The sequence below is a fragment of the Macaca fascicularis genome, chromosome 5 (genome assembly GCF_037993035.2).
Source record: "Macaca fascicularis isolate 582-1 chromosome 5, T2T-MFA8v1.1".
In the NCBI taxonomy this organism is placed as follows: Eukaryota; Metazoa; Chordata; class Mammalia; order Primates; family Cercopithecidae; genus Macaca; species Macaca fascicularis.
This window is the reverse complement of record NC_088379.1, coordinates 97,947,158-97,969,419: the sequence shown is the minus strand read 5'-3', so window position 1 is coordinate 97,969,419 and position 22,262 is coordinate 97,947,158. Positions and strand designations below refer to the sequence as shown.

Sequence of the window (22,262 nt, the reverse complement as noted above, 5' to 3'; positions counted from 1 at the left end):
ACTCAACTCTGCACCAAGTGGACCTAATAGACATTTACAGAACTTTCCACCCCAAATCAACAGAATATACATTCTTCTCAGCACAACATCGCACTTATTCCAAAATTGACCACATACTTGGAAGTAAAGCACTCCTCAGCAAATGTACAAGAACAGAAATTATAACAAACTGTCTCTCAGACCACAGTGCAATCAAACTAGAACTCAGGACTAAGAAACTCAATCAAACCCACTCAACTACATGGAAACTGAACAACCCACTTCTGAATCACTACAGAGTACATAATGAAATGAAGGCAGACATAAAGATGTTCTTTGAAACCAATGAGAATAAAGATACAACATGCTAGAATCTCTGGGACACATTTAAAGCAGTGTGTAGAGGGAAATTTATAGCACTAAATGCTCACAAGAGAAAGCAGGAAAGATCTAAAATTGACACCCTAACATCACAATTAAAAGAACTAGAGAAGCAAGAGCAAACACATTCAAAAGCTAGCAGAAGGCAAGAAATAACTAAGATCAGAGCAGAACTGAAGGAGATGGAGACACAAAAAACCCTCCAAAAAATTAGTGAATCAAGGAGTTGGTTTTTTGTAAAGATCAACAAAATTGATAGACCACAACCAAGACTAATAAAGAAGAAAAGAGAGAAGAATTAAACAGATGCAATAAGAAATGATAAAGGGGATATCACCACCGACCCCACAGAAATACAAACTACCATCAGAGAATACTATAAACACCTCTATGCAAATAAACTAGAAAACCTAGAATAAATGGATAATTTCCCGGACACTGACACTCTCCCAAGACTAAACCAGGAAGAAGTTGAATCCCTGAATAGACCAATAGCAGGCTCTGAAATTGAGGCAATAATTAATAGCCTACCAACCAAAAAAAGTCCAGGACCAGATGGATTCACAGCTGAATTCTACCAGAGGTATAAGGAGGAACTGGTACCATTCCTTCTGAAACCATTCCAATCAATAGAAAAAGAGGGAATCCTCCTTAACTCATTTTACAAGGCCAACATCATCCTGATAGCAAATCCTGGCAGAGATACAACAAAGAAAGAGAATTTTAGACCAATATCCCTGATGAACATCGATGCAAAAATCCTCAATAAAATACTGGCAAACTGAATCCATCAGCACATCAAAAATCTTATCCACCATGATCAAGTGGGTTTATCCCTGGGATGCAAGGCTGGTTCAACATATGCAAATCAATAAACATAATCCAGCATATAAATAGAACCAAAGACAAAAACCACATGATTATCTCAATAGATGCAGAAAAGGCCTTTTACAAAATTCAACAGCCTTTCATGCTAAAAACTCTCCATAAATTCAGTATTGATGGAAAGTATCTCAAAATAATAAGAGCTATTTATGACAAACCCACAGCCAATATCATACTGAATGGGTAAAAACTGGAAGCATTCCCTTTGAAAACTGGTATAAGACAGGGATGCCTTCTCTCACCACTCCTATTCAACATAGTGTTGGAAGTTCTGGCTAGGGCAATCAGGCAAGAGAAACAAATAAAAGGTATTCAGTTAGGAAAAGAAGAAGTCAAACTGTCCCTGTTTGCAGATGACATGATTGTATATTTAGAAAACCCCATTGCCTCAGCCGAAAATCTCCTTAAGCTGATAAGCAACTTCAGCAAAGTATCAGGATATAAAATTAATGTGCAAAAATCAAAAGCATTCTTACACACCAGTAACAGACAAACAGAGAGACAAATCATGAATGAACTTCCATTCACAATTGCTTCAAAGAGAATAAAATACCTAGGAATACAACTTACAAGGGATGTGAAGGACCTCTTCAAGGAGAACTACAAACCACTGCTCAGTGAAATAAAAGAGGACACAAACAAATGGAAGAACATACCATGCTCATGGATAGGAAGAATCAATATTGTGAAAATGGCCATACTGCCCAAGGTAATTTATAGATTCAATGCCATCCCCATCATGCTACCAATGAGTTTCTTCACAGAATTGGAAAAAACTGCTTTAAAGTTCATATGGATCCAAAAAAAGACCCCACATTGCCAAGACAATCCTAAGCCAAAATAACGAGGCTGGAGGCATCACGCTACCTGACTTCAAACTATACTACAAGGCCATGGTAACCAAAACAGCATGGTACTGGTACCAAAACAGAGATATATACCAATGGAACAGAACAGAATCCTCAGAAATAATACCACACATCTACAGCCATCTGATCTTTGACAAACATGAGAAAAACAAGAAATGGGGAAAGGATTCCCTATTTAATAAATGGTGCTGGGAAAATTGGCTAGCCATAAGTAGAAAGCTGAAACTGGATCCTTTCCTTACTCCTTATATGAAAATTAATTCAAGATGGCTTAGAGACTTAAATGTTAGACCTAAAACCATAAAAAACCCTAGAAGAAAACCTAGGTAATACCATTCAGGACATAGGCATGGGCAAGGACTTCATGTCTAAAACACCAAAAGTAATGGCAACAAAAGCCAAAATTGACAAATGGGATCTCATTAAATTAAAGAGCTTCTGCATAGCAAAAGAAACCACCATCAGGTGAACAGGCAACCTACAGAATGGGAGAAAATTTTTGCAATCTACTCATCTGACAAAGGGCTAATATCCAGAACCTATAAAGAACTCTATCAAATTTACAAGAAAAAACCAACAACCCCATCAAAAAGTGAGCAAAGGATATGAACAGACACTTCTCAAAAGAAGACATTCAGACAGCCAACAGACACATGAAAAGATGCTCATCATCACTGGCCATCAGAGAAATGAAAATCAAAACTACAATAAGAGATCATCTCACGCCAGTTAGAATGGCAATCATTAAAAAAATCAGGAAATAGCAAGTCCTGGAGAGGATGTGGAGAATAGGAACACTTTTACACTGTTGGTGGGACTGTAAACTAGTTCAACCATTGTGGAAGACAGTGTGGCAATTCCTCAATGATCTAGAACTAGAATCATTTGACCCAGCCATCCCATTACTGGGGATATACCCAAAGGATTATAAGTCATGCTGCTATAAAGACACATGCACATGTATGTTTATTGTGGCACTATTCACAATAGCTAAGCCTTGGAATCAACTCAAATATCCATCAGTGACAGACTGGATTAAGAAAATGTGGCACATATACACCATGGAATTCTATGTAGCCATAAAAAAGGATGCGTTTGTGTCCTTTGTAGGGACATGGATGCAGCTGGAAACCATCATTCTCAGCAAAGCATCACAAGAACAGAAAACCAAATACCGCATGTTCTCACTCATTGGTGGGAATTGAACAATGAGATCCCTTGGATACAGGAAGGGGAACATCACACACCAGGTCCTATTGTGGGGAGGGGGGAGAGGGGAGGGATAGCATTAGGAGATATACCCACAAAATATATATTTGAACACTAGAAAACTCATATTGAAAACAAAAGTAATTATAAAATAAGGGTCATCCCTTTCTAAATTTGAAAGTGAATTTATTATAGAACACATATTCCAATTCCTCACAAATGCATACAATCAATAATTAATTCTATTTACTTTATTTCTTAATAATATGCTTTTAATTTCCAATAGCACATATCCATATTAATGCAAACCTGAAGTGCAAATTTACACCATACACCTACATTTTTCAACTATTCTTTTAAATTAAAATCACAAATATAATATATAAAGTATCGAACAAGGACAAAAAGACATTAATCAGGCTTACTGACAGCAAAATGCAAGACATTTAGAAAGCACACTATAGTCTTGGTTCTAAACTTTCTTTCCTCCTCACTAACTGAACTCTGCTGTTGCTATGCAGCTATCCAACCAGCACACCCTGGCTTTCTTTTGTATGGGTGCTATGCTGTTGCCATGGATATAGCTATATCTACATTTTTTTCAGCTCCTCTTTAAAAATACAGTATATTCTACCACCTCAAGAGAACATATAATTTTATGGACTCAATCCAGTCATTTAATGTAATAAAAATTTTACTAAATTTCAAATCTTTAATATCATTTCAATCTCAGTGTAACTATAAATATATTCAAAACTCTAACATGTGAATATATCTACTATGTTTTTAACACTAATGGAATGCTCACTGACATACAGCAATTACATAAAGCCAGAAATCCATTTTTAAAAATCCTATTTCCACTTAGGAGGAAAAATCATAAAATACTTGAAAAAATAGTAATAAATCAATATGTAGTCTGTAGACATCTGAGCTTCATTGTCTTTATCATTTCCTGTGGATGACTAAGTATGAAATTAAGTGGGATGCTAAATAATCATTGCCAAAATTAAAACCACAGGGTAGATGTAAAACCACAAGCACAAGAGAAAACGAATCTTTACACCAGGTGACAAATGAGCCAGAGTTCAGTTCAGATTTCAAAGTCAATTCACTGATATTCCACCGTCAAATTTTAACACATTGAAATTAAACTCCACAGTACTTCCATATGGTGATGGTTAATTCCTTGCAAAGAATGCATTAGAAAAGAGAAACTCTCACATTGTGGTGAAAAAGCATGTTGCCTAAATGAATTAACTGATGTGGAGATGGAATTGAGCAAGTGTCATTAGTAGGGTCCCAGAGTCTTTTAGATTATTGGCATTGCTGGAAAAAAAAAATCAATTCTTTTATATGACCATCGAGTTCACACACAAATATCACTCAGTTGCTAGTCTATCTTCAAGGGATCAGGAAGAAATTTGTCATCATTCAGTGAAATTACAAGTACTAGGAAAAACACCCAAAGCACAGGGGCAGCCTACTTTTCCACACATATACAGTGCATACTAGAAGTGATTGAGGTAATGTAGAATTTTAGTTAAGAATGTAGATTTTGGGACCAGACTGCCAACTTCAGATCTTGGTTCAGTCACTCCGTCACCTGGCAACCTTAGCTGAGTTTATTAATTGATTCATATCTATGTTTTCTCATCTCCATATGGACATAAGAATAGTTACCAATTTTATTAGGTTATGATAATTAAAGTACATTATACATATAAAGCACTGAAAATAACGTGTGTCATCTACTATATTTCAAAGAGGCTTAAGATTGCATGACACATTAGAGACACTAACAGGTTAATATTGGAAAAAATAATATTAGAGGGAAAAGGGGCTTTTTGCTTAAAAACTTCTATTTCTGATATTGCAAAGTATATTATTTAGTAATTATTGAGGGCTTAAGGAGGAGATATAGTATTATGTCTACCATTTTGGTTATATAATTAGTCAAATTTACAATTAAGACAAACTAATTTTCAGAGAAGCAAAATTGTACCCTGAAGAGTGAACTAACTCTGTTAGCCAGAAGTAACTACATCATATGACTCCATGCTTTAATCCATGTAACAAATTTGATGATCTGAAAGACAAAACAAAAATGAATTTCAGCCAAGAACTAATTTGCATTAATTCATAAGTATACATATTTTTTTCCAGAAATACTTAATGCAGCTAACAAATATATATGCAACATAAGTCAACAAAATATACTTAAAATACACACAAAAATGAGACAAAAATGGAGCCAAATCAAATATGTAGAGGTGGAGTTGGGGGAGGAAAGAAATTTTATATTATAAATATTTGATATCATTTAATCTTCACATAAGATCTATGTTACAAATTTCACAGATAACAACCTGAGGATCAACAAAGCTAAAGAACTTTTTTTTAAGAGCTGGTAAGCAATGTCTTCAAAAATAAATATTCTAAGGAAGCAGAGGAATTTTTTTCCATTTGGAATAGAAATGGTATATTTCAAGTAGATGTACTGTTTCTCCCAAATGATAAAATCTTTCAATTATGTCATTAGAAAAAAACAAATCAACACACACAAGGACCTTCCATATCTAAAACAAAGGGCTAAGTGATACAAAAAAAAAGTAAAAATGCTTTCCAAACTTAATTGTTAGCCTTGCTTTGCTGATGCTAACAAAGCAAGGGCCCATTATATCACATTAAAGATCAGCACTTTTGAATCTATACTTTAAACTAATAGTTTTTCACATAATTAGACCATTTTTAACCTGTTGAACAACTTTGCTTACAACAAACAATATTTTCTTCTCCAAAGCAATAAGTACAGGATTATTATTTGTGCAGCCTGGCACCTCTACAGCTATACCTCGGGAATGGCTTAAAAAACAATGTAACACCTAAACATAATTAAAAAGACCCTGAATAAATACAACTTTATTAGCTATCTGTAAGGCTATTAAAATAAGCTGTAGCCATCTTTCCAACTTTATCCAGAAGCAATGATCAGTTTTCAACGGTAAAGAACAGAAACCAGAATCATGGGAAGCCTCATGCATTAATAAAGATTTGTTAACTCCAGTTTATCTTCTTTGGGGCCTAACATGCTTAGCCTTTCATTTTTCAGAGCCTGTATTTAATATATTTTGCAAATCATCATAGTTTTTCTTCTTTTAAAAGAATAGATTATAAAATGTACCATTCAATTCCACCATATATCTCCATTAATATGAGGTTTAATCAATGAAATGTAATTTGTATACAGAAGATATTTGTTTAAAAAATTATCATTGTAATAAGTAGCAATATTTAGCATCTATGTACAACAGCTAAAAGTACATAAACATTTTGCTTCTTTTCCATCATTGTAAGTGTCTATCGGGGAGTTATGCACTCTCCATATCTCCATATATTTTGCAAAGAAATTACACAAAACCCAACTCGTCAACAAAAGCATCTAAACAGCTATTGACATCATCTTGGATTCCCCATACTCTTCACCAAGATGCAAGATAAATGGAGAAAACTATAAATTAATTGAAGACAACAGGTAAAAAAATTAAACTTTATGTACATAATCATTTTATATATAATCATGCAAATAATCATACAAGTATATGGTTAAATATTTGATTTGAATAATAAATTCAGTTGTCATTTTGCATACCTTGTTATTCTGGTACCAAATATTTGTTAAAAAAATAAATGGAAAATACAATTTTAGTCTATATAGTCATATAAATGGGTCCTGGAGTAATTTCCTTCACAAAAATAGAAACACTGATATACTCAATTATTAAATTATGTGTAAATAAATACATAAAGGCTTATTTTTAAAAATGTAACATTTAAGGTAGATGAAGGGAAAATACATAAAAATATGCTGGTTTGTGCACATAAAAATATATTTCATAATTGCGATTAGTAAACATGAGCAAAATCATAGATTAACACGTAGCAAATGAAATGATACTTTGATTCTTACTTATGTTGTTAATTAGGTATAAGGTATCCTATTCAGCAATATGTTGATGGTAAATTTAAATGATTGAATAATAGCTCAACTTGATAAAAAATTGACAAGCATTTCTCACCTTTGAAAAGAATAAAATATTAAGATTCTTTGTGTACACCATGTTAATGGGTAAAGTGTATGGGGTGTGTATGTGTGTCTTTAAGATAGGGAATAGTTCAAATTCCAACTAGTATATTTTTGATTCAATTAATATAGTAAATATAAACAAGATGTTTGGAAATAATTTGAACTTTGAGTATAATGCAAAAAATAAAACCTAAATGATGAAAATTTTTATTATGTCAAGGAGATACCAATTGAGAGGCTTTCATTAAATACAATCCTTAAATTGTAAATCCAGCACTAAACCAATACAGTTTTCATTTACATACACAAAAAAGTGCTGTCAATCCTTTAAATGACAACCACATACACAGCACACAAATTTTAAAATAAATCTCTGAGAGTGGTTTGAAGCAATACTTAATAGTTTAATATGTCTAATCTTTTGACAAAATTTAATTTAATCTACATGGCTGGGGGTGATCACTTAAAATCCCCCTAAATTTTTAGATTTTTTAATTAAGTACTCTACCTTGGAAAAGTCATATGACATCTCTCCAGGCATCATTTTTCTAATATCTAAAGTTTTTTTTTAAATGATCTCTACAACCTCTTTCAGCTCTAAAATTATATGATCTAAGATATAAAAATACAGTAATTTTTTATGTACTTTAGATATCTAAATAAAATAACTAAGGAGCTCAAAACAATATTACAAAATTCTACTAACCACGTATGTTGAAACATTGGGTAGTTAATATAGTTTGGCTGTGTCCCCACTCAAATCTCATCTTGAATTCACACATATTGTGGAAGGCACCTGGTGGGAGGTAATTGAATCATGGGGAAAGGTCTTTCCCATGCTGTTCTTGTAATAGTAAAGTAATCTCGCAAGATCCGATGGTTTTATAAGGGGGAGTTTCCTTGCACAAGCTCTCTCTCTGCCTGCCACCATCCACTTGACATACCATGACTTCCTCCTCCTTGCCTTCCGCCATGACTGTGAGGCCTCCCCAACCATGTGGAACTGTAAGTCCATTAAACCTCTCTTTCTTCACCGTCTCAGGTATGTCTTTATCAGCAGTGTGAAAGCAGACTAATAACAGTAAATCATTACGAGTAGAGTGGGGTCCTGCTGAAAAGCTACACAAAAATGTGGAAGCAACTTTGGAATTGGGTTAACAGGCAGAGGTTGCAACAGTTCGGAGGGTTCAGAAGAAGACAGGAAAATGTGGGAAAGTTTGGAGCTTCCTAGAGACTTGTTGAATGGCTTTGCCCCAAATCCTGACAGCAATAGGGACAATAAAGTCTAGGCTGAGGTGGTCTCAGATGGAAATGAGGAACTTGTTGGGAACTGGAGCAAAGGTGACTCTGGTTATGTTTTGGCAAAGAAACTGGCAGCATTTTGTCCCTGTCCTAGAGATTTGTGGAACTTTGAACTTCAGAGAGATGATTTTGGGTATCTGGCAGAAGAAATTTCTAAGCAACAAAACATTCAAGAGGTAACTTGGGTGCTGTTAAGGGCATTTAGTTTTATAAGAGAAGCAGAGCATAAATGTTCAGAAAACCTGCAACCTGACAATGTGATGGAAAATAAACTTCCATTTTACGAGGAGAAATTCAAGCAGGCTACAGAAATTTGCTTAAGTAACAAGGAGCCAAATGTTAACCCCCAAGACAATGGCAAAAATATTTCCAGGGCATTTCAGGGGTCTCCACAGTAGCCCCTCGCATCAAAGGCCCAGAGGTCTAGGAGGAAAATGTGGTTTCATTGACCAAACCCAGGGTCCCCATGCTGCTTGCAGCCTAGGGACTTTGTGCCCTGTGTCTCAATTACTCCATCTTTGACTTAAAGGGGGCTAATTCAGACCTCAGGTCATGGCTTCAGAGGGTACAAGCCCCAAGCCTTGGCAGCTTCCATGTGGCGTTGAGCCTGTGAGTGCACAAAAGTTAAGATTTGGGGTTTGGTAACTTCTGCCTAGATTTCAGAGGATGTATGGAAATGCCTGGATGCCCAGGCAGAAGTTTGTTGCAGGGTCAGGGCTCTCCTGGAGGACCTCTGCTAGGGCTGTGTGGAAGGGAAATGCAGGGTCAGAGACCCCACACAGAGTCCTTACTGGGGTACAACCTAGTGGAGCTGTGAGAAGAGGACCACCGTCCTCTAGACCCCAGAATGGTAGATCCACTGACAGCTTGCACCGTATGCCTGGAAAAGCCACAGACACTCAATGCCAGCCCATGAAATCAGCCAGGATGGAGGTTATACCATGCAAAGTCATGGGGCAGAGCTGCCTAAGACCATGGGAACCCATTTCTTGGATCAGTGTGACCTGGATGTGAGATATGAAGTCAAAGGAGGTCATTTTCGAGTTTTAAGATTTGAATGACCCTCTCGATTTTGGGCTTGCATGGGGCCTGTAGCCCCTTTGTTTTGGTCAATCTCTCCCATGTGGAATGACTGTATTTACCCAAAGCTTGTACTCCCATTGTATATAGGAAGTAACTAACTTGCTTTTTATTTTACAGGCTCATAGGCAGAAGGGACTTGCTTTGTCTCAGGTGAGACATTGTACTGTGAACTTTTGAGTTAAAGTTGAAATGAGTTAAGACTTTGAGGGACTGTTGAGAGGCATTAGATTTGAAATGTGAGGACATCAGATTTGGCAGGGGCCAGGGGCCAAATGATACGGTTTGGCTGTGTCACCACCCAAATCTCATCTTGAATTCCCATGTGTTATGGGAGGGACCCAGTGGGAGGTACCTGAATCATGGGGAAAGGGCTTTCCCATGCTGTTCTCGTGATACTGAATAAGTCTCATGAGATCTGGTGGTTTTATAAGGGGGAGTTTCCCTACACAAGCTCTCTCTTTGTCCTCCACCATCCGTGTAAGACGTGATTTGCTCCTACTTGCCTTCCGCCATGATTGTGAGGCTTCCCCTGTCTTGTGGAACTGTAAGTCCATTAAACCTCTTTTTCTTCCCAGTCTCGGGTATGTCTTTATCAGCAGCATGAAAACAGACTAATACAGGTAGACATTAGAGTGATATTTATAACCCAAAATAATTCTTATCATTATAAAATTATTTTGATGTGTCTTCTTAGAAAGTTATCTGCCTTAGTACGTTTAAAACATGGTTTGATTTATAGTATTTTAATACCTATAAAGCTTTTTAGGATCTTAAACCAAACTTTCTTTTACACTTGAGAAAAATAGAGACCAAGAAGGTTAACCAGGTGGCCTAAGGTCACAAAATAGCACCAAAGCTAAGAGACGGTTCTAGGGACTCAATTCTAGGCCCAATACACTCTATATGTCACCTCCTGTAAAGTACTGATTTGTAATTATGGGACTTTGTGGAGGTGACAGTGTTAAGTACAACTAGATTTTATTCAATGAGAGAGTCTATTGTGGTGATTGTGCTCAGTCCGAGTCTAATTTGTTAAAAGAGCATGTTCAAAAGTGAGTCCATTGATTTCTCTATTAATTATTTGCCATCATTAAAAAGGAAAGCACAAACAAAAAGTTTCACTAATAGCAACTTCAGTAAAGAAATACATAAGTTTTGGAGATACGGGCTCTTTTTTGGTTCCATATGAACTTTAAAGCAGTTTTTTCCAATTCTGTGAAGAAACTCATTGGTAGTTTGATGGGGATGGCATTGAATCTATAAATAACCTTGGGCAGTATGGGCATTTTCACGATATTGATTCTTCCTATCCATGAGCATGGTATGTTCTTCCATTTGTTTGTGTCCTCTTTTATTTCACTGAGCAGTGGTTTGTAGTTCTCCTTGAAGAGGCCCACTATTCACAATAGCAAAGACTTGGAATCAACCCAAATGTCCATTAGTGACAGACTGGATTAAGAAAATGTGGCACATATACACCATGGAATACTATGCAGCCATAAAAAAGGATGAGTTTGTGTCCTTTGTAGGGACATGGATGCAGCTGGAAACCATCATTCTCAGCAAACTATTGCAAGAACAGAAAACCAAACACCGCATGTTTTCACTCATAGGTGGGAACTGAACAATGAGATCACTTGGACTTGGGAAGGGGGACATCACACACGGGGCCTATCATGGGGAGGGGGGAGGGGGGAGGGATTGCACTGGGAGTTATACCTGATGTAAATGACGAGTTGATGGGTGCTGACGAGTTGATGGGTGCAGCACACCAACATGGCACAAGTATACATATGTAACAAACCTGCACATTATGCACATGTACCCCAGAACTTAAAGTATAATAAATAAATAAATAAATAAATAAAATAAAGAAATACATAAGTTAACATTTGCTCTTAATAATTTCTGCTAGCAAAAATGGGGCACAGCTAAAATTATAAAACAACATAGTATTTGAGTTGTTTTATAAACGTTTTAAATCAAGCACTTTTAAAGAGGTGGCAAAAGTTAAACACTAGAACTCATTTCAAAGGTAAACTATCTTCAACCATCATGATATACTGAGAAAATAAAACTATAAAAACACTTGAAAGAAATACAGTTGAATCAAAGTGTTCCTTTAATAACACATAATCCCATTTGTTTATTTTTGCTTTTGTTTCCAGTGCTTTTCAGGTCTTACTCCCAAAATCTTTTCATATCAATGTCCCCAGCATTTTGTCAGTGTTTTCTTATAGTAGTTTTACAGTTTCCAGTCTTACATTTAAGTATTTAATCCATTTTGAGTTGATTTTTGTATATGATGAAAGATAGGGAGCTATAAAATGTAGAAAGGAAAGTGGTGGTTACCAGAGGATGATGGGAAAGGTAGCAAGAAGGAGATGGAGAGAAGTTGGTTAATGGGTACACAAATACAGTCAGACACAGGAACAATTTCAAGTATTTGATAGTACAGTAGGGAGACTATGTTCACAATAATTTATTCTATATTTCAAAATAGCTAGAAAAGAAGAATTGGAATATTTTTAACACAAGTAAAAAAATAAATGTTTTAGATGATGGGATACCCTGATTTCCTTGATTTAATCATTATACATGACATACATATATCAAAGTATCACATGTACTCCTAAAAAGCGTATTATTATTATATATCAATAAAAGAAAGAAACATTGTTATGAATCAGTGATTTTGAACACACACACTAAAATATATATTTGTTTGAATTGTATTTGTGTGAAGAATACAGCTGAGGGGATGTTAAATGATCTTATGTAGAAAATGCCATCTTTGTTCAAAGGAACTAAACTTTGAGCTGAATTCAAGCAGGAATTTAAAATACCTCTCTCATAAACTAGTAGACAAAAGGCAGCTGATTTTATCAAAAAGAACTCAGATGGCAACGAGAACACTGACAGTGCATCAGCAGATGCAGAAAAGAGTTTCATCTAATGCAATTTTGTTGTAGGTGTTTTTTCTCAAAAGCAGGATGCCAACTATTAGAAGCATTTACTAGTGAAGATCAGAGCCATGTGTAGAAATCCGATGATGAGAGATTTCTACTAAAACACTATAGTTAGAGCAAATGCACAATCCAATTTTTACTAAGTGGCAATAAGTTGTCTTATTAGGAAAATATAGGAACAGGCCAAGTTCAGCATGTAACATATAGTGGTGGATGCAGATAAAACAGAAAGTATCCCTTTAGCTATATATTTAGGTTTATTACAAGTTCCTTAGATTAAAACAGAATCTTACAAGTACTCAAGGAATAATTATCAATTCTCATAATATTTTGTCTACTGTTCTCACTATAGGGGTTAACTTCAATGGCCGTCTCAATTAACCTTTTATCTTCCTAAAATTCAGAATTTAAAAACCCCTACAGGTAATACTATATTTTGCTACCTAGATTACATGGCTTCTACTTGTATATTAGTGGTAAGGTTCCTAGATACATCATGAGGAAGCCAGTTTAACACCACCAGTGTCTGAATTCTGTATTCTGTTATGAATATATATATTTTTGTATTTCTACTTATATATGCATTAGGAATAATATTTGGTGCATAAATGCATAATACACACACACACACACATCAGTTTTTCCCCATTTTGCTGTAGTGTTTTCATGAAGGACCAATCCAATAATACTTACTTACAATTAATTAAATGAAAAAAAATTATTTTATGGGGAAACATGATATATGTGCCCTGATTCACTTATTCAGAATTACTCAATTTACATTTGATTCTTGTTTCAAAAAATATCAGTAAGCAGTTTAATAAAATACAATCTTAATATAATAATGTGCTTATATTCATTTTGTTTGTTCTTACATAATACAATTACCCATTAAATTGCATATTCATCAGGCATTTTTTCTAACCTAATATGCATCTTTGAGCACATTTCCTCATACTTTTGGATTTCCAACAAAGTCCAGCCCATTTCACAGCTGATGCAGTGTGTGAATAATGGGAGTACAGGAAGAAGAGAAGATTGAATATTTATTAATTTCTGATATTTCCAAAATATTCAATGTAGCTGAATGAGGAGAACAAAAAAAAAGTATTAAACATGATACTTTGCTGGCATTAAACAGTTTCTCCTTTTCTCTCACTTTCTTACTTATGCAGATAGTTAAGGCAAGAATAAATGAAAAGCGATCCCAGGCATGGAATGGCATTAATCAGCAACCTGTTTTTCTCTTAACAAAATGAGTATTGATAATAGTTGAACCTTATTTTTGTAGAGGATACCATAATTTTCAAAGCTTTACACACTAAATTCACGAAGACATACCTAGTCACAAGATGCAATCCATGATTGCAACACAAAAATTACAATGGCTAAAAAGATGTTAAGCACACTTCTTCTAGCACCTGCAAATTTGTACAAATGTTTGTGCAAAAATTATGTGGTTTCATGAACATGATTCTATGTCTTTCTTATAGATTCTGAGCAGAACACAGACAGAAAACTAAATGGTAAATTTAAGCTTATAAATTTTATCGATTTTAAGTTATACTTAAACAACATCCTTTCTGGACCACAGTCCCATGATTTGATAAAAATATTAAAGGAAAACTTGTTTTAGGTTCATTCTCCTGATACACATTGAAAACTCTAAGAATGCACTCTACACTGCTGTGGCTGCCTGTTTTGGGGTCAAAAGCTGCAGTACTCACATATACCCCTCTTGCTGTCTGGTTTATTCTCTTGTAAGGTGGCTATTCATTTTACATAAATCTGTCTCAGGTATGGTACATTAACACTTTTCATTATATCCACATGTTCAGATTGATAACCACAGATATGAACCTACCACATGCTTTATCCTTATTTCTACTTTATATTTAACCTTTTATTTATGGAGATCCAGATTCAGATCTATTCCCTATACTTGACTCTATCCCCTTCAAGAATTCCTATTAAAGATGTGCTTGTAGAATAACTCCAAGTTAAGATTTGTACTACTCTCATCCCAGGTTAATACCCAATCTCAAAAGGCCCCTGGTTTACCCAAAATTTTCAAAATCATCAAATTATTCCTCATTTATTCATAAGGTGTTGTTGAAAAGAGTCAAACTCTGTAAACAATTGGAAGAGATTTATTTGAAGAGACTTATTCTGAGTCACATATAGTGACCATAGCCAGTGACATAGCCCTCAGGAGGTCCTGAGAACATGTGTCCAAGGTGGTCAGGGTGCACCTTGGTTTTATACATTTTAGGGAGACATGAGACTTCAATCAAACATGTTTAAGAAATGCATTGGCTTGGTCCAGAAAGGCAGGACAACTCAGAGTGGGGGCTTCCAGCTTATAAGTAGATTTAAAGTTTTTTTCTGGTTGACAGTTGGTTGAGTTTATCTAAAGACCTGGGATTAATAGAAATGAATGTCTGGGTTAAGATAAAGGATTATGGAGACCCAAGTTCTTCTTTGCAGAGAAAGCCTTTAGGTACCAGGCTTTAAAGAGAACAGCTTGTAAAATGTTTCTTATCAGACTTAAAGTCTGTGTTGATATTAATGCTCGGGAAGCATAATGAGTCTTCTTCAACTCCCCTTCCCATCATGGCCTGAAAGAAACAGCCTCCCAGATTAAATTTTACAAAAGCCCTTGCTGAGGAGAAGGTACATTTAGATGGTTGAGGCGGCGGTGGGGGGGTTTTTAATTTTATTTTTGGTTTATACATACATTCAACAAATATGTATCAAACACATTACAGTGATGAAAAATAGGGAATCTACAGCCAGATTTCCTGAGTTAGAATACTGTACTTGCCCCTTACTAGCTATGTGACCTTTGTGTGTCACCTAATTTCCCTATTCCTTCATTTTCTCATTTATAAAATGGAGATATTAATAGTATGTACTCATCCTAGAGAGTTTCTGTGCATATTAGGGCAACAAGCAAAGTAAAAGTCACAAAAGCATAACTGACATATAAGTAGAAGTTTGATAAATATTAGTTATAATTCAATTTGTATGAGTAGTACTAAAAGTTAGGATGTATTTAGTTCTTGAAAAAAGGTCATAGTCTCTGCCTTTGTGGAGTTTACAATCCAGTGATGAGGATTGATATTAACAAACTTTGAAAACAAGATGTGGAGCTAGAAAATATTCATATCCAGCATGAAATTATTTTGTCATAACATTTGTAGTTAAAAGTATTTTCCATTACACATGAGAAAGAGAAAGAGCCCCTGACAGCTGGAAGCTGGCCTGGCACTATCAGCTAGACTATGACATTGTTAGAAGTTGGGCTGACATAGCTGGGCCATGGTATTCTCTTACTGTACACAGGTAATTTCATAGAACACCATCATCACACAAAGCCACTCCTCACTATGATAGATCTAGACAACATCAGACCAGTACATAAAAATGTTTGAGCACAGACAAAACAAGAATATTGTGCAAACTACGAAAATGACCACACTTCCCCTATCTTGGCTATTATCAGTGAGTGCCAAGTCTTTACCAATCAGAGTTTCTGCTTCAAAAGGAATTGTTTAGATTCCCAAACACAGAATTATCCCTACTTCCTGACATTATCCAATGCAGACAAAGCACCACTGCTTTGAATATGTCCCCAAATTACCTAACACGAACCTGTATCCTATAATAAGTTCTTTCTAACATTCTCTGACTGAAGCACCTATTCTTCATTTGTGTTAGTCTCTTTTGTTGCAACGTGCCAATAAAACCAACTTGTTTGAATAAAGATGAATTTCTGGTAGTCATCGTCAGGAGAACAGTGTCGCGCATTTTGGAATTTTTTCATTAAGAATAATAAGTTTTGGAATCAGATGTTCTTATTAATAATTTAAAATTTTCCGGAGTATAACTTATACAGCATCTGAGTCGATTAATTAATTTCTAAATCATAAATTCCTCTGAATTTCTCTTGTACAAATGGGCATAGAAGCTATCATATAAAAATAGGGGGAAAAAAGTATGTGTATTTGTTAAAAGACTTAAAACAACAGAACAGGTATAACTTGGAGAAACTGGAGGGATTGCAGGTTTGGTTCCAGACCACCACAACAGAACAAATATCACAATAAAGTCAGTCACATAACATTTTGGGTTTGCCAGTACATGTAAGAATTATGTCTACACTAAACTATATCCTATTGCATGCACAATAGCATTATGTCTAAAACAATAATGTACATACCTTAATTTTAAAATTTCAGACAACCACCTGAACCCTCAGTGAGTCAGAATCTTTTGTTGGGGGAGGGTCAGGCCTCAATGTTAATGGTTGTCGATTGATCAGGGTGTTGGCTGCTGAAGGTTGGGGTGGCTGTGGCAATTTCTTAAAACAAGATGACGGTGAAGTTTGCCACATCAGTTGACGCTTCCTTTCACAAATGTTTTCTCTGTAGCATGCGATACTGTTTGATGTCATTTTAGTCACAGTAGAACTTCTTTTAAAATTGGAGTCCATGCTCTAAACCATGCTAGCTTTGTCAACTAGGTTAATTAAATATTCTAAATCTATTGTCATTTCAACAATGCTCACAGCATCTTCACCAGGAGTAGATCTCATCCAAGAAACGACTTTTTTGGCTTATCTATGTGTAACTCCTCATCTATTCAAGTTTTGTCATGAGATTGCAACAATTCATTCACATCTTTAGGCTCCACTTTCAATTATAGTTCTTTTGCTGATTCCATCCCATTTGCAGTGAGTGCCTCCACTGAAGTCTTGACCTCTTCAAATGCTTCCATGAGGGTTAGAATCAACCTCTTCCAAAGCCCTGTTAATGTGGATATTTTGATTTTCTCCCATGAATAATGAATGTTCTTAATTGCATCTTGAATGGTAACTCCTTTCCAGAAGATTTTCAACTTTCTTTGCCCAGGTCTATCATGAGAATCATTATCTATGACAGGTACAGTCTTACGAAATGTTTTTATTAAATAATAAGCCTTGAAGCCAAAGTTACTCCTTCATCTATGGGCTGCAAAATAGATGTTGTAATAGCAGGCATGAAAACAACATTATCCTCCTTGTACATCTCCATCAGAGCCATCAAGTCACGAGGTCCATTACCAATGAGCAGTGATATGTTGAAAGGAATCGTTTCTTCTGAGCAGTAGGTTTCAACAGTGAGCTTAAAAATTCAGTAAACCTGGCTATAAACAGATACTTTGCCATCTGGGTTTTGTTGCTCCATTTATAGAGCACAGACAAAGTAGATTTTACCACAATTCTTAAGACCCCTAGGGTTTTCAGAATGGTAAATGAACGTTGACTTCCACTCAAAGTTACCAGCTACCTTTGCCCATAACATGAGAGTCAGCCTGTCCCTTGAAGCTTGGAAGCTAGGAAGTGACTTCTCTCTAGCAATGGAAGTACCACATGGCATCTTCTTCCAATAGGAAGACGTTTGCTCTATATAGAAAGCTGTTTAGTGTAGCCTCCTTCATAAATTATCTTAGCTAGGTCTTCTGGATAACACACTGCAACTTCTACATCAGTCTTGATGCTTTACCTTGTACTTTTTGTTATGGATATAGCTTTCATTTTTAATCTTCAAGAACCAACCTCTCCTAGCTTCTAAGTTTTCTTCTACAGCTTCCTTATCTCTCTCAGACTTCTGAGAATTAAAGAGAGTTAGGTCTTTTATTTGGATTAAATTGTGTTGTAAGGGAATGTTGTGACTGGTTTTATTTTCTATCCAGACCACTAAAACCTTCTTCATATCAGCAGTAAGGTTGCTTTGCTTTGTTATCATTCATGTGTTCCTAAAAGAAGCACTTTCTAGAACTTTCCCTTTTCTAGAACTTTCTAGAACTTTTCATTTGCATTTATAACTTTGCTAACTCACTACCAGGCCCTCCCTTTGTTAACCACCACTCTACTTTCTACCTTCATGAAGTCTACTTTTATAGCTCCTTATCTTTCACCACATACAAAAATCAATTCAAAATTATTTCAGACTATCTCAGCTCTGATATGCCTTCCTCACTAAGCTTACTCTCTTTTAGCTTTTGATTGAAAATGAAAGATGTGTGACTCATCCTTTCACCTGAACACTTAGAGGCCATTGCTGTATTAATTGTTCTAATTTCTTTTCTTTTCTTTCTTTCTTTTTATTTATTTATTTATTTATTTATTTATTTATTTATTGAGATGGAGTCTCACCCTGTCACCCAGGCTGGAGCACAGTGGCACAATCTTTGCTCACTGCAACCTCCACCTCCCTGCTTCAAGCAATTCTTCTGACTCAGCCTCCCCAAGTAGTTGGGACTACAGGCACCCACCACCATGCCTGGCTAATTTTTATATTTGTAGTAGAGACGGGGTTTTGCTATGTTGACAAGGCTGGTCTTGAACTCCTGACTTCGTGATCCACCCACGTCAGCCTTCCAAAGTGTTGGGATTACAGGCTTGAGCCACTGTGCCAGGCCAATTGGTCTAATTGCAAAGTTGTTTTCTCTCAAGGAATAAGGAGAACCGAGAAGAGGGAGAGAGATGGAGAATGTCTGGAATGCGGAGCAGTCAGAACACACACAACATTTATTAAATTTATCATCTTATATGGGTGCAGTTCATGGCTTCCTAAATAAATTACAGTGTAACATCACAGATCACCATAACAGACATAATGATAATAAAAAAAGTTTGAAATATGGAGAGAATTACCAAAATGTGTGTGACACAGAGACATGAAGTGAGCACATGTTGTTGGTAAAATTATGCCAATGGACTTGCTCGATATACAGTTGCTACAAACTTTCAATTTGAAAAAAAATACAATGACTGCAAAGTGCAATAAAGTGAAGTGTAATAAGACAAGATAAGCCTGTATTTATTTTTAAAGTCCCAGTGTTTGCTACATAAATATGTATTCGTATTAGATATCTAAAAAGAATCTATGAACAAGTGTTTCAATTTACTGTTTCTGACTGAGGTTTTTTTAATTGGTAAATATTTTGTTTAGGGAAACTTTTTTTTTTTGGAAGAAGGGAAATAAATTTATTTCCTACCTCTTACAGTGGAAATATTTCCCATACTTGTGAAATAAGATTTTTGGCCTTTTTCCCCAAAGTGCCTCACTTCTATATGGTTCTATGTAAGAATCTACAACTTTCCAAGATCCTAAATGTACATCATCATGTGAAAATGCAGTCGACATTTGCTAGACCATATGCTTTGAATAAATTAGTTTTTGCAATATATTAGCTAGCTAGATACTGCTGTGTGCTGGTAGTGATATGTAAGGATTTTTCTGAACATGACCCTGCAGCTGAGGCATGTCACAGGTACATAGTTCAGTCAGCAGCATTTAAAGTAATTAAATCAGCCTTGTAAACAAGCATCTGTCCTTCGGCCCAGAGCATCTGATTAAAAATGTTTGAAAAATTACAAATATTTAAGGAGTAGGTGGTTTGTATTTGCTTTATTACAATATTTAACAATTGAATTGGTTATGATCTCAGATAAGTCACCTTTCTATGTATATTTCCACAGATACAGGCTAACACTTTATTAAAGTTAGGACCATTAGGGGATATGTATGAGGGGAAATTCTTTCTTTAAAGTAATAGAAAGTCTATTATTAGGGCATTGAATCAAAAGATGTAACTTGGCACCTAAGAAAAAATAATATATTTCATATATTTAATATCATTTGCTTTATTTTTGTGAAGTATATTACTGGTTCATTATTTCAATGAGCAAAAGCTGGTTTTTAACAGCTAGTAATCTGATCAGATTTTTAGGAAAATTATATGAGATTTATTTAATCAGCAAGAGGAAAATAATGGGATGGACTAAGATCTCACACGGTCTTTTGAAATCCTGTAACCTAATACTTTTTTTTTTTTTTTTTCACAATTTACTCATTCAATTGAAACATGCCTTTAAAACCAGCATAAATCTGTAGCTACATAAGTGTCAGTTCCACTGAATGATCAAAAGTCTAGGAATTGTTCACATTATACGTGTCTTGACTTTATTAGAATTCTTGATTTTTCCTTCAGGTCATATTAAACACCCTTCAATTTTCTGGCTCACTCTTTGATACAAAGTCATGCTAGAAACATTAAATCATAGACTCTGAGTAGGATGAGACCTTAGAAGTCATCTAACACAACCTCTAGCAAAACACAATAATCTCTTACATAATGCCTCTTCATAGGATTATAATTAGATTATAAACTCCTCATGAGCTTAGGTTTCCTATAAACCACAGAATTAAGAAAAATCCAAAGTGAATATAAAACTAAGCTGTAAGCAAGTAATAAATAAAAGTGAATGATTCACATCAGTGCATTTATTAAAACTTTAAATATATTGTTATTGTGTTATTGAGCCATTAATTGTCAATATTACAGCATGAGACAGCACAAGGAGTCTCCAATAGAAATCATTTTTATTTGTTAAAAATAAAAGCCCATCATATTTGGAAAGTCTCAGTCATAAAACTTTCCAATGCCTCACCTGTTTCACTCCCTACCTCTTAATGCTTCTCAAGGACAACTCTAGGTCCTGAGCCTTAGAGAATAGCATTTAGAAATACAGCTCTAGATGGCTGGTTAGCCTCTTTAAAGACACTGTTACAGCTTATCACATCATTCTCTACTTCATGACAGCCAAAAGGCATGTGTCCCTCAGCATTTGGTATTACCCAGACTCTGAGACCCATACTGCTTATTTTGGCCTAAAGTTACCCAAGATCCCACTTTCTCATGTTCTAGCCCATTTCACTACTGAGTCTTATTTATTTCTCGTTGGTGATTCCAAGCTACTATCCCTTCTCTCTCTTTGAGCTCACAACATGTGATTATATTACACTCTTCCTCTCCTCTTGAGGTCAACTAGCACTCCTGGTCAGTGGGGTCCAGGGTGTTACAATTTTCATTTTCAAGAGATCATTTGGAATTTAGAGAACTGTCTAAGGAGACAACTTAGATACGTGCAGTCCAGTGAAGAGATCAGAGTAGCTGAAGTAATGATGCTAGTAGTTAACACAGATCAAACAGACAGATTTTTCACCTGCCCCCTTCTGGCCTATTCTCTACAAAGAGACACATTTTTAAAATCTTATCATGCCATTTCTCTGCTTAAATCTTTAAATAACTTCCAATTTCACTTAGATGAAAATACCATAGCTTAAGTATCCTAAGTGATTGCAACTACACATCTCCCTTTAACGAAACTTGCCCTTCCTGCCCAGTGCTCACTATATGCTGCCATACTGGTGTTTTAGTCACCCCCATATGTAGATCTTTCTTACCTAAAGCAATTCTCTTTCCCTTTGTTTGCCCTGCCCCTGCCTCTCATTCTTTCCATGGCAAGCTCCTTCTGATTCTTAAAACTCTCAGCTTAAATATCAAATCAATTTGCTTACTACTTTCAGAATCAGACCACCCCTAAACCATGCTCAATATCCATCCATTAATTTTTCCTGACACTGAACATTTTGCAATTTTATTGGT

The 22,262-nt window shown here is 35.5% G+C and overlaps 1 protein-coding gene across 3 annotated transcripts in view; it reads right to left on the bottom strand.

Annotated features, from left to right (window-relative positions):
• GRID2 (glutamate ionotropic receptor delta type subunit 2) overlaps positions 1-22,262 on the bottom strand; it is a 1,557,400-nt gene that overhangs the window by 1,465,821 nt on the left and 69,317 nt on the right. The window lies entirely within an intron of this gene.